Source organism: Schistocerca americana, chromosome 2 (assembly GCF_021461395.2).
Source record: "Schistocerca americana isolate TAMUIC-IGC-003095 chromosome 2, iqSchAmer2.1, whole genome shotgun sequence".
Classification (NCBI taxonomy): domain Eukaryota; kingdom Metazoa; phylum Arthropoda; class Insecta; order Orthoptera; family Acrididae; genus Schistocerca; species Schistocerca americana.
Window position 1 is genome coordinate 625,067,400 of NC_060120.1, and position 12,309 is coordinate 625,079,708.

The 12,309-nt window shown below is 46.2% G+C and overlaps 1 pseudogene; it reads right to left on the reverse strand.

Annotated features, from left to right (window-relative positions):
- Nucleotides 1–4,518: 4,518 nt before the first annotated feature.
- LOC124597631 lies at nucleotides 4,519–4,636 on the reverse strand (annotated as a pseudogene).
- Between the last annotated feature and the right edge of the window lie 7,673 nt (nucleotides 4,637–12,309).

Here is a 12,309-nt window from a genome sequence, read left to right on the forward strand (position 1 = left end):
ATGACAAGAAAAACGCTCCCAACACTTCACTGACCCACCTCTCGCTTGAGCCTAAGGTTGCACACATTCAGGATGAAACGCTTTATTTGGCCTTAGGTGCACTCGACAACGTGCGTCATTTGGACATAGGGTAAAATGTGATTCATCAGACCATGTCACGTTCCGCCAGTCACCTACTGTCCACTTTCGATGATTTTTTGCCCACTGAAGATGTGCAGCTTTAAATACCGGTGCGAGCAATGGCCTCTCGCCAGGTGGTCGACTCCAAACACTCACTGCATGCATTTCCCGTTGCAGTGTTCTCTCGCAAACCGGTGGGGATGGACCTTAATTCACCGCCTGCAGCAGTTCCTGTGAGGTTTGAAAGCGATTTTAATTCACAAGCAGTGAAACGCTTCTCCGGTCTCTCTCAGACCACGATCTTTTTCCGACCACAATTTTGACGTCATGTTTCAGCAGAGCTTGTAGCAGTCCACCAACAAACACCAACAAGTATATCAATTTCACACATCGTATGACTATGGGCAGGGCTAAATACAATTACCCCCTTCTTGCCACTCTGTCCTTTCATTTAACCATGTTTATGTACAATGTCCGCTTCAAACATAAATTTCTCAGTGAAGACTACTTCTTCATGCTCACGTAGAGGCAGAGCGCACAGTTGAGCAAGTGACTCGATCACTGCGCCACCTGTAAAGGCTTTACGATTCATCTGTACGTGCGCAGTCGAGTGAGGTTATCTATAAATGGCCCCACACTTATTTACTTTTTCGTGGCGGAGTTTTACAGTACAAAATTGTGCTATGTCCACTGCATCCATGTGTAAAGACTCAGTTCCTTGTTGTAAAGGGGGCCACTTGCGTCACCAGCCAGTGGCCAGGAGCTTGTCGTAATCAGGAACACATCGGTATGTGGCAAACATAACTTTAGCAGCTGCATCACCTCAACAGAGCCGGTGTGCCGCGTGTAAATACTGGCCGTCCGGCCAGCCTGGTCATCGGATGAGTCATTAAGTCATAAAGTCGTCAACCACCGCCGTGCCGGCCTCTGCCTCGAGGTCGCCGCCACTCTGCCATCGTCCTGGAAGTGCCGCCAGGTGATGGGTGGGTTGTCGAACTGAGGCCCTCCCAGCCAGCCGCCAGTCTGGGGTTCGATCCCTGGACGCCCGTGGCTGTCACGTCCCACGGCCTGGAGCCTCACACAGATAGCCCTCTCGCACGCAGCAGGCCGTGCCAGCCTGCCTCGTCAGCAGCTGATGTAGCGCGGCTTAGCAGTATTGCCTACGGCGCAAGGTCGTCCTACGTATGGGCTGTGCTGAGCCTGACAGTGCACGGTGTCCAGTTGCAATGCGTCGCTGCTGCCGTTCTGTGGGTTGAGGTTCATTTTCCAGTCACTGCCAGGAGAGGTCTCGAGCTCGTAGAAAATTAATACAGGTACTCTGCTACCTACGAAAAGTATCTGACTCATGGAGAACTGCATCCTCCACCAGAGGATACCCGCAATCCGAGTACTTGCTTCCCTGCCATTATTAATCAAAGGTACCTTTAGTGGGACACTTACGACAGGTCTGGAGATGGTCCATACCCTGATATTGCCACAGTCAAATCTGTCGTCACATACATCTATAGAACCGCACTTGATCGGGTTTGCCTTTACTAATGCTACGCCCTTTCTCATGCGATTCACACTCCTCCAAAACCTTCTCGCAGCTGGGCATCTGCTGTAGCGGAAGGTTAGTTGCAGGTTAGTGCCAGCCTGCCTCGTCAGCAGCTGATGTAGCGCGGCTTAGCAGTATTGCCTACGGCGCAAGGTCGTCCTACGTATGGGCTGTGCTGAGCCTGACAGGTTAGTTAAGTTCTTTGTTCAAGAACATCTCACAGAATTTAAGTTTTCCAGGTCGTCAGTGAGCGCCAAAGTAGTGTTCATCGATGCTTAAGATTCTCAGTATGTTCATTACCGGCTCTTCCGAAGTTGATTTCTGCACATTCTGCCACTTTGAATCTAGTGGTATGGGTTTCATTCAACCGGTAATTAGTCAGAATGTTTTATTTAAGCTTAAGTTGACCTTCTGTGTACAAAAATGGGTAATTGCACATATACAGTGTCGTACCGAACTAATCCTGCGCCCTTAGCAACACTGTCAAAGATATGTCCTCGCCTCCTTCCCCTCCTCGGCCCCTTTAAAATTACCTTTCTGCAAATTTTGCAGATCTTGTGACTGTTGAAACTACGCTCACAACCTGTTGCAGTCAATGACCTTTTGTTAAATAACCTCAAAGCTATTCTTTGAAGCCGGCCGAAATGGCCGAGCGGTTCTAGGCGCTACTGTCTGGGGTCGCGCGACCGCTACGGTCGCAGGTTCGAATCCTGCCTCGGGCATGGATGTGTGTGATGTCCTTAGGTTAGTTAGGTTTAAGTTCTAGGGGACTGATGATCTCAGAAGTTAAGTCCCATAGTGCTCAGAGCCATTTGAACCATTTTTGATAACATCAAAATAACAAACACATAAATAAGGCTGATGCTGGTGTTGGTCGCGTGAAACATGTAAAAATAACAGTGGCCTCACAACACCAAATGCGTGACAATGCAGCCGATGACCAACGGCAGAGCATACATTTGTTTACTCGAGGGTTCAACTTAGATGAAGACTTTGTAGTTGACTATGCGCACAAGAACTCCAGTAACGTAGTTATTCACCCTCCGAAGCCGTATTATTGAATTATTGTTTACTTACACAGCAGATGGTACAAATCGGAAGTTGGGAGCAGCAAAAGTAGTGAATATCCCCCTTTCACCTTTTTTGCATTTTTCCTCCACTGTGGAGTCTTCCGGCAGTCTTCATTTGGAAGAAATTGGAAGTATTCGGTGTAGCAGCATATTGGATCCAGCAACTGCTCGCAAAACTTTCGGACCCTGCAATACGAGCGGTGTTCAATAATTAAAGCAACACATTTCTTTTCGGTCAGTCTCGACTGAAAAACTGCAGAATTTGTTATGGGACATCGTGGAATATTTCCGCTTCAAACCCTATAGTTGCAACAAATTCCAATAGGTGGCGGTGCTAAGTATAACCTTCGAAATGGTGCCGATAACAGCGGTGCGTTCCATACAGAGAGGTATCACTGAGTTTCTTTTGTAGGAAAACCAGAGCACTGCAGATATTCATAGGTGCTTGCAGACCGTCTTCGGATACGTGGCAGAGGACAAAAGCACGGGGAGCCGTTGGGCGAGGTCATCACCGCAACGAAGTCGCACAAACCCATCCTATCTCCCGCGTGCCGGCCAGCCGCACACAGCTGTGACTCCTGCAATGTTGGAACATGCGAACACTCTCATTCAAGGTGATTCGATGGATCACTGTCAAAAAAGTCTCAAATGGCTCTAAGCACTATGGGACTTAACATCTGAGGTCATCAGTCCCCTAGAACTTAGAACTACTTAAACCTAACTAACCTAAGGACATCACACACATCCATGCCCGAGGCAGGATTCGAACCTGTGACCGTAGCAGCACCGCGGTTCCAGATTGAGCGCCTAGAACCGCTCGGCCACAGCGGCCGGCGATGAATCGCAGTCAAACACCTCGCTGCTCAACGGGACGTGTCTGTTGATAGTGCTGACACACACTTCCTCGAGCTGCGGTACTCAAAAATGTGTGCCCCCTCGGTTCCTTGCCGCCATAAAGAGCAGCGAAGGACCATCTGTGCGGATTTACATGCGCGTTTTTTGTCGAGCATCGTCATAGACGATAAAGCATCGGTTCATCATTTCGAACCGAAAACAAAACGGCAATCCATGGATTGGTGCCCTCCACCTCTCCTCCTAAGAAAAAATTCAAAGGCGCATCCTCAGCTGGTAAAGCCATGGAGACAGTCTTCTGGGACTCTGAAGGGTTTCTTTTGCGTGATGTCCTCCCTCATAGTGCAACGATCAACTCTGAAGTCTATTGTACTACTCACAGGAAATTGAAGAGACGACTTCAGTGTGTTCTTCGCCACAAAAATGGAAACCAACGTCCTTTTCTCCATGATAATGCAAGGTCCCACCCAAGTTTGCGCACCTAAGAGGAGCCCACGTAATCATTGGACTGTTCCTCATCATCCACCATGCAGACCGGATCTCGCACCTTGCGACTTCCACCTGTTTGGCCCAATGAAGGATGCATTCCGCGCGAACCAATACGTGGATGAAGGGGAGGTTATTGAAGCAGCAAGACGCTGGCTCCGACGTCGACCTGTATGCCCATGCGAGCATACAGGCTGTCGCATTGAAAGAAGATAATGTTAGAAAATAGGGTTTTGTAGCTGAAACTCCTCCCGCACAGGACATGAAAGCCCAAAGGTAACGACTGTCCGCCGTGTCATCCTCAGCCCACAGGCGTCACATGATACGGATATGGAGGGGCATGTGGTCAGCACACCGCTCTCCCATCCGTAGGTGAGTTTCCGAGACTGGAGCCGCTACTTCTCAATCAAGTAGCTCCTCAGTTTGCCTCACAAGGGATGAGTGTATCCCGCTTGCCAACAGCGCTCGGCAGACCGAATGGTCACCCATCCAAGTGCTAGCCCAGCCCGCCAGCGCTTAACTTCGGTGATCTGACGGGAACCGGTGTTACCACTGCGGCAAGGCCGTTGGGTTGTAGCTGAAAGAGAGGGGAATAATATGGCGTATTTTAATCCAGAATAAAACCAACCTGCTTTCGGAAAAAAGTGCTGCATTACTTATTGAATGCCCTTCGTACTGTAGCGAAGTAATAGTAAGAACACGATTGCTGAAGATGAGGGAGCTATGTAAGTGACAGCTGTGCGAACCATGTGCACTGTTGCCACTAAACCATGTTAACAACAACATCTTTTCGGTTATGGTCGTTTCTTTGTGATACTCCTTGGACAAAATGACACTGTGACTTGGGTGTGAGTTTTCAGTCGCGAGCCGAGGGGAAGGTTTATTTTCGAGGCAGAAAGTACGAACACGAGGGACAGAAGAATTCACTTGCCTCTCGCGGCTGCTACTCCAACCGTCTCACTTTCTGGATTTTTATTCCGGTCAGGTTTTGTTCCCCCTGTGTGCCACCGACGTTGGCGGGAGCCCATCTCGCCACGCCCTCGGTACGTCCCTGTTCGCATATTCTGCCTTGGAGGAGTACAGTTCCCGAGCCGTGCTTCTGGGTCTTTGGTCTTCAGTTCGGGTATCAGCTGTGTCAGCGACAGTCCCGTGTGGCGTTGTACCTGTATGCAGCGTGGCGAGTGGCCGAGCGGGTTCGACGAAGGAACGTGGGCCGTTGCTGCGGCGTGTTTAGCCGCTGTAATGCAGATCCGCTGCTGACGGTGATTGGGGTTTCTTGGGTATGTGAAGGACAGATTTCCTTCGTATCTATTGCATGTAATTCAAAGTTAATGAACCGGAGTCGTTGAAGTGTTCATCGGTGGGTTTTGTTCATGATAATTGAATACCCCTGTGCACTGAAAACTATCTTGGCTGTTTCAGTTACCTTTGATCTTGCTGCCTGATATTTTGACGGCATTTAAGGGAGTACCGGTTGGCTCTGAGCACTATGCGACTTAACTTCTCAGGTCATCAGTCGCCTAGAACTTAGAACTAATTAAACCTAACTAACCTAAGGACATCACACACATCCGTGCCCGAGGCAGGATTCGAACCTGCGACCGTAGCGGTCACGCGGTTCCAGACTGAAGCGCCTAGAAACGCTCGGCCACACCGGCCGGCTAAGGGAGTACTAGTGACGCACAACCAATAGACATGAAGCCGTGTTTAATGCATACCAAGCAGTGCGTAAGTTTGTGACTGTGGTTCAGAAGCGGGCCGCAATATTTTCCCTGATTCCCTTTCTATTTTAATATTTTATTTGTTGTTTTAGAGGTTGTATAATCAAATATTAAGACCCACTGTCACTTATGTTAAGTCTGCTTAACGTTAGTTTGTGCCGCGTAGAATTAAAGGTTTACTGATAACTAGTTGGGTTAATATCCTTCTGTATCTGTTGCGTCAGAATGCTGTCTACCGCTGATGTGTTTATGTTTCAGATAACTGACGGTGGTCGACGCGAGAAGCTCCGATCGGGGTATCACGATGGAAGAGTGATAATTAAGGACCTGGATCGGTGTCTATGGTTACGTTGTTAACGTGGGGTAATTCCATCTTGCCGGTGGAGCGTTGTGGTTTTCCGCAAGCTTACTTGAAGATCAAAGTTGAGTATATTTTTATTTCACCTTCTGGTCCGTGCATCTCCTGTATCTGTTAGAACCTTTCCCTTTGCTCGCGTCCATCACTAATTTCTCGTAAAGTTGGGGCGGTCCCGTGTTAAAACGATTTCATATGCTATTATTATACTGAATGTATTACAATACTGTTAATTTTTCAGAAATTTTAAGACGAATTGTGGAAAGATCTGAGCTTATTGGACTTAAGTGGATTAATGTTCTTAGCCGGGTGCTGAGGTACATGAAAACCAGTTACTATGTTAATTGAAGCATGTTTGAGATTTGGCTGATTGTGGTTTTATGAATGTTGTTTTATTTAATGAAAGTTGGTTAAGCAAAGTTTGAAAGATCTGAGTTTGTTGGACGTAATGCATTCTTTAGCTGTTGGAAGTAGTCGGAGTTTTGATGTGAGTCATGTGAAAAACAGTTCCATCTAAGCCGGCCGGAGTGGCCGAGCGGTTCTAGGCGCTACAGTTTGGAACCGTGCGACCGCTCCGGTCACAGGTTCGAATCCTGCTTCGGGCATGGATGTGTGTGATGTCCTTAGGTTAGTTAGGTTTAAGTAGTTCTAAGCTATAGGGGACTGATGACCACAGCAGTTAAGTCCCATAGTGCTCAGAGCCATTTGAACCAAGTTCCATCTAAGTCATGAAGTTTGTGTGATTTAGTTCACTCAGTCATATTTGATTAATGATGGTTTTATGAACATTGTTTTAATTAATGAAACTTGGTTGAGACAATTTTGAAAAATATGTGGTTATATGAGGCAAGCCCCTTTCTATTATCGTTGCTACTGTTAATTTGGTAAGAGCAATATGTTTGTAGTAAAGAAGTGTGTGGCAACTACAGACTGGTTGTGTGTTTAATTTTGATGTATCGAAAGAGTTCCACACATCACAAGGTAATGACATTCCAGGTTACATTCAGCTTTTGGTTTGCATATTTGGGAGAATATTCGGCATACTACTGTTTTCTACGAGGGGTGTTCAGTAAGTAATGGAACACTTTTTTTCTGAAAACAGGCTGGTTTTAGTCAGGATTCCAATACACAATGTTATTCCCCACTCTTTCGGCTACAAAACTCTATTTTTGAACATAATCTCTGTTCAATGTGACGGCATTACGCCACCTTACTAGGACGGTCTGTACGCTCGCATGCTACCACTCTACTGGGCGACGTCGGAGCCGCGTTGTTGCAACAGCAACTTCCCCATCATCCACGAACTGCTTCCTGCTGCCTCTTTCATTGGGTTAAACACATGGAAGGTGTGAGATCCGGGCTGCATGGTGGATGAGGAAGAACAGTCTGATGAAGTATTGTGAGCTTGTCTCGAGTGGGCAGACTTGTATGAGGCCTTGCGTTATCATGGAGAAGTTTTGCTGGGAGCAGCACAATACACTTCCGCGTTGAGGGAGCATGAGGGAGGACCTCAGAATAACCCCTTCGGAGTCCCAGATGACTTTACGGCTGTGGGTGCAGCTTTGAACTTTTTTCTTCCTGTTCGAAGTGATGAACCCATGTTTCATCGTCTATGACGGCATTCGACAAAAAATTGTCACGGTCAGCCTCATAACGCGAAAGAAATTTTTCACAAATGGTCTTTCGTTGGTCGTTACGGTCTTCTGTTAGGCGGCCGAGGAACCCAGCGTGCGCAACCAAATTGGTGGACGGGTGTGGGTCAGCACTGCCAACAGGGACGTTCAGTTGTGCGGCGAGATGTTTGGTTGTAATTCGGCGATCACCTCTAGTGAGAGTGTCCGCACGTTCCAACATTGCAGGAGTCACAGTTGCGCGCAGCCGTCTTGCACGCAGTGGATCCGACAGGTTTGCGAGATCTTGTCTCCCAACGACTTATAGAGTTTTTACTCAGTGCCAGGTCTCCGTAGATATTCTCCAAGCACCGGTGAACATCTGCGATGCTCTGGTTTTCCGCCAAAAGGAACTCAATAATGATAGTACTCTGCGTGGAACGTACCTCCGTTACAGACGCCATTTTGAAGGCTACGTATGGCGCCGTAACCTATCGGAACTTCATGAAACTATAGGGACTAAAGAGGGAATATTCCACGATGTCCCACAACAAATCGCCCATTTTTAAAGCGAAATTAGCCGAAAAAAAAGTATTGTATTACTTATTGGACGTCCGCTTTAAGTTACCTATTACGTGGGTAAATTACGTTAACTCAGGATTCAGAAAGTCGATATATATATGCATTTTTCAGGAAAAACTGTCATTTGAATCAATGTGTGGCTGCTAAGTGGTACACATGACGGCAACTCGGTTAACTGGCTTCAGTGAGACAAATCGGTGACTAATGACGTATCTACATCATGCGTTTAGGTGTGTTTATTGTTCATATTCCAGTAATTTACATGAAACGCTAGCGAAAGCCGACTCAAGTGACGCACTGGCATCGGAAAAAGAAACAGGGATTGGCTATAGGGCACTAAGAGTGGAACATCGCACTAGACATCGTAGTCCGAGGTTCTCTTTAACCGCGAGAACAAGAATTCTGACGCCAACTTTGGCCCTGCATGCGGTCCTCAGACCTGATCCGCAACGCACAGCGCACTGGGAAGGCGCCCGGAGACTCGCAGGCCAGCCCCGCTCGCGGCCGTGCATTATTCAGCGCCGGCCGCCGGCGGATCAAAGTCGTTTAGAGCAAGTTTGGAACCGCTGCGACACACAAAGGCCGCTCTTTCCCAGGCCGCCTCTCGCCCCCGGCTCGCCCTTCAGTACACAAGCTGCCGCCACGCCATAAAGAAGTTCCAGCAGCCGATAACGCAATTAAAACGCGCTGAAAACAGCCGCCGCGAAGGAGGGGCGGGAACGGCTTCCCGAATATTTTAACGATCGACGTCGCGGGTGTCTGACGGTGCACTACGGACTCTATGCTAGTTTCAGTGCGAAGGGAGTTTACTGCCTCTCTGACCCCTTCCCACAAATAGAGCATACTGTCACCACTAATTTTAATGTGCTATGTATGGATACCTATGATTTTAATTTTAATATAATAGTAAAAAAATGTCCGCCTCTGTGGCAGAGTGATCAGCGCAACAGGCCTCATGCAGGGGACCCGGATCCGCTTCCCGCTACTGCTAGTGATTTTCCCTTGGTGGGACGGGCAGAGTTGCACTCAGCCTCGCCATGCCATTTGAGGAGCCATCTGATAGACAGGTAGCGGCTCCAAGTTCTAAATGTCGCCAATGACCGGGATTACGGTTTGCTGACCCCGTGAACCCCCCCCCCCCCCCCCCCCTCTCACCAGTACTGCATCTCAAAACGTTACCACTGCAATAAATTGAGAACTACTAACACTGCAGTGTGCTTCCTCACCCCAGCCAACGTTCAGTGGGGTGAGGAAGCACGCTTCTGACGTTTGAGCTAAGTACAGCTATTGACATGGTACACACGTATCGTGAATAATTTAATGATTATAAAGAATCCGCCTCGATTGCAAATAGAAACCGGCTGTTGACCTAGGTTTCGGCGCGGTAAACCACGCCTTCTTCGGAACACACTAAACTACAAACTTCCTAAAGAGGCATGGTCCAGTATTAATACAGAACGCCCAAAAGGGCAAAAGACTCGCATAAAATGTAAAATAAACGGTACATGCGTCCCATGTCAATAGCTGTACTTAGCTCAAACGTCAGAAGCGTGCTTCCTCACCCCAGCCAACGTTCAGTGGGGTGAGGAAGCACGCTTCTGACGTTTGAGCTAAGTACAGCTATTGACATGGTACACACGTATCGTTTATTTCACATTTTATACAATAACTTGAGTTCATAATTTCAATGATGGATTTTTAAATTTCTATTTTTTATGGAGAGAGGTTTCTTTTATTTTTATCGACTCGTATTGGTGTATAATCGATGTCTCTGCTTTTTAAATGCCTATCGCGGGGAAAATGTAGATCGGCCCTTCCACTGTCGGAGAATCTGCCTTCCTTTTTGTTACTATGGTTCTGTAAGCTACGTGTAAGTTAGGTTCTGTATGCTAAATTGCATGAATAATTATTGTAATATCTCATATGTAGCTTGTCTGTCATTTCAGTTCCATCACCTATCCAATTTTCCTCATGCAAATAATATTCATTGAACTTCTTGATTTTTATTTGAGGCTCCACATAAGAAAATTTGGTGACGAATTGTTGAAGGCGAAGGACCGAACGCTAATCGCGTTCTCTCGTGGCATATTTCTTTAAATGAAACCAAAGACTCGCTGAGATGTTTCGTAACGATCAGTTTTCAGTAACTTACTTGCTATTCCTGTAGTAAGTTGATCGGTCACCTGCCATCTAGCAAGCGCGTTAATCAATGTTCTCACTGGTCTGATACGAAAGCAGAGGAAGAGGGCACATTTGAGGTAAAAAGAACTAAATAAATGTTAATTACCTCTTTTGCAGCTAACTATAAGACGAACTATATTATATTTCTCGCTGCCATGTTCAGTGATGCTTGCTTTCTCGTAAAAAACCAAGAATGTTCAAAAAGGCAGCCCCAGCTGAGGATGATGCGGCACTCGGTCGATAACTCACGGTTTTCAGGGCCCGATCGTGCGATATGCTTTCTTTAACTTTCAATATAATAATAATTTTTGAATCTTCTTCTTCTTCCGTCATGCGTTAGGCTTTCCCTCAGCCTGTTGCAGCTACACCTGGTCCTTCCATCGTTTTGCAGGTCTTCCAACGATTCTTTTACCTTGCGGAGTATATCGCCAAAAATGTAGTGCTAATCTTGATTTGTCCATTCGTAACAGATGGGATATCCATTGTTGTCGGTATTCGTCAACCTTACTGTTTATATCGAAAATATTTAATTCCTACCTGACATCTGTATTTCTTTTGTAGTCTAGCTTGGTGTATCCTGCTATGTACCTGAGGAATTTCATTTCATTGGCTTGTAATCTTATTTTATCTTTCTTTTTCATTACCCAAAATTCACTTCCACATAGTAATGTTGCTACTGACAAAACTTTATAAAATTTTAGATATGTTTACGTTCTTACTTTACGTTGGAGGGCTCTTCTGATAGTGCCATTTAACTAGTTAAATTTCTCAATTTCGTCTTTTTGATCTAGGTCTGCTGTACGACAGCATGGTTCCTAGAAATTTGAATCTATCTACTTGCTCTACAACCTTGTTGTCTATAATTATTTTTGTTCTTACTGGATTTTTTCCACAGAAAGCCATGGCTTTTGTTTTTTGTATTGATAAGTACATATTATATATCCGGAATGTTTGGTACAGTTCGTAGGAAGCTCTCTGCAGTCCATCTTCATTATTCGAAATTAACACTTGGTCATCTGCGAATAACAAAGTCATAATGTAATCTTTTTGGTTGAAGTTATATGTGTAGTTCTTTACTTTCATTCTCCATTGCCGTATAATGTCGTCAATGTATACAGGGTGTTACAAAAAGGCACGGCCAAACTTTCAGGAAACATTCCTCACACACAAATAAAGAAAGATGTCATGTGGACATGTATCCGGAAACGCTTAATTTCCATGTTAGAGCTCATTTTAGTTTCGTCAGTATGTACTCCAACTTGATCAAATTGTAAATTTTCACAATCAACATGTGTGGGCTGACGAGAATCCGCACGCAATTGTGCAATCACGTCATCAACACAGATTTTCTGTGAACGTTTGGGCAGGCAATGTTGGTGATGTCTTGATTGGGCCCCATGTTCTCCCACCTACGCTCAATGGAGCACGTTATCATGATTTCATACGGGATACTCTACCTGTGTTGCTAGAACATGTGCCTTTACAAGTACGACACAACATGAGGCTCATGCACGATGGAGCTCCTGCACATTTCAGTCGAAGTGTTCGTACGCTTCTCAACAACAGATTCGGTGACCGATGGATTGGTAGAGGCGGACCAATTCCATGGCCTCCACGCTCTCCTGACCTCAACCCTCTTTCATTTATGGGGGCATTTGAAAGTTCTTGTCTACGCAAACCCGGTACCAAATGTAGAGTAAGCGTTTCCGGACACATGTCCACATAACATATTTTCTTTCTTTATGTGCGAGGAATGTTTCCTGAAAGTTTGGCTGTACCTTTTTGTAACACCCTG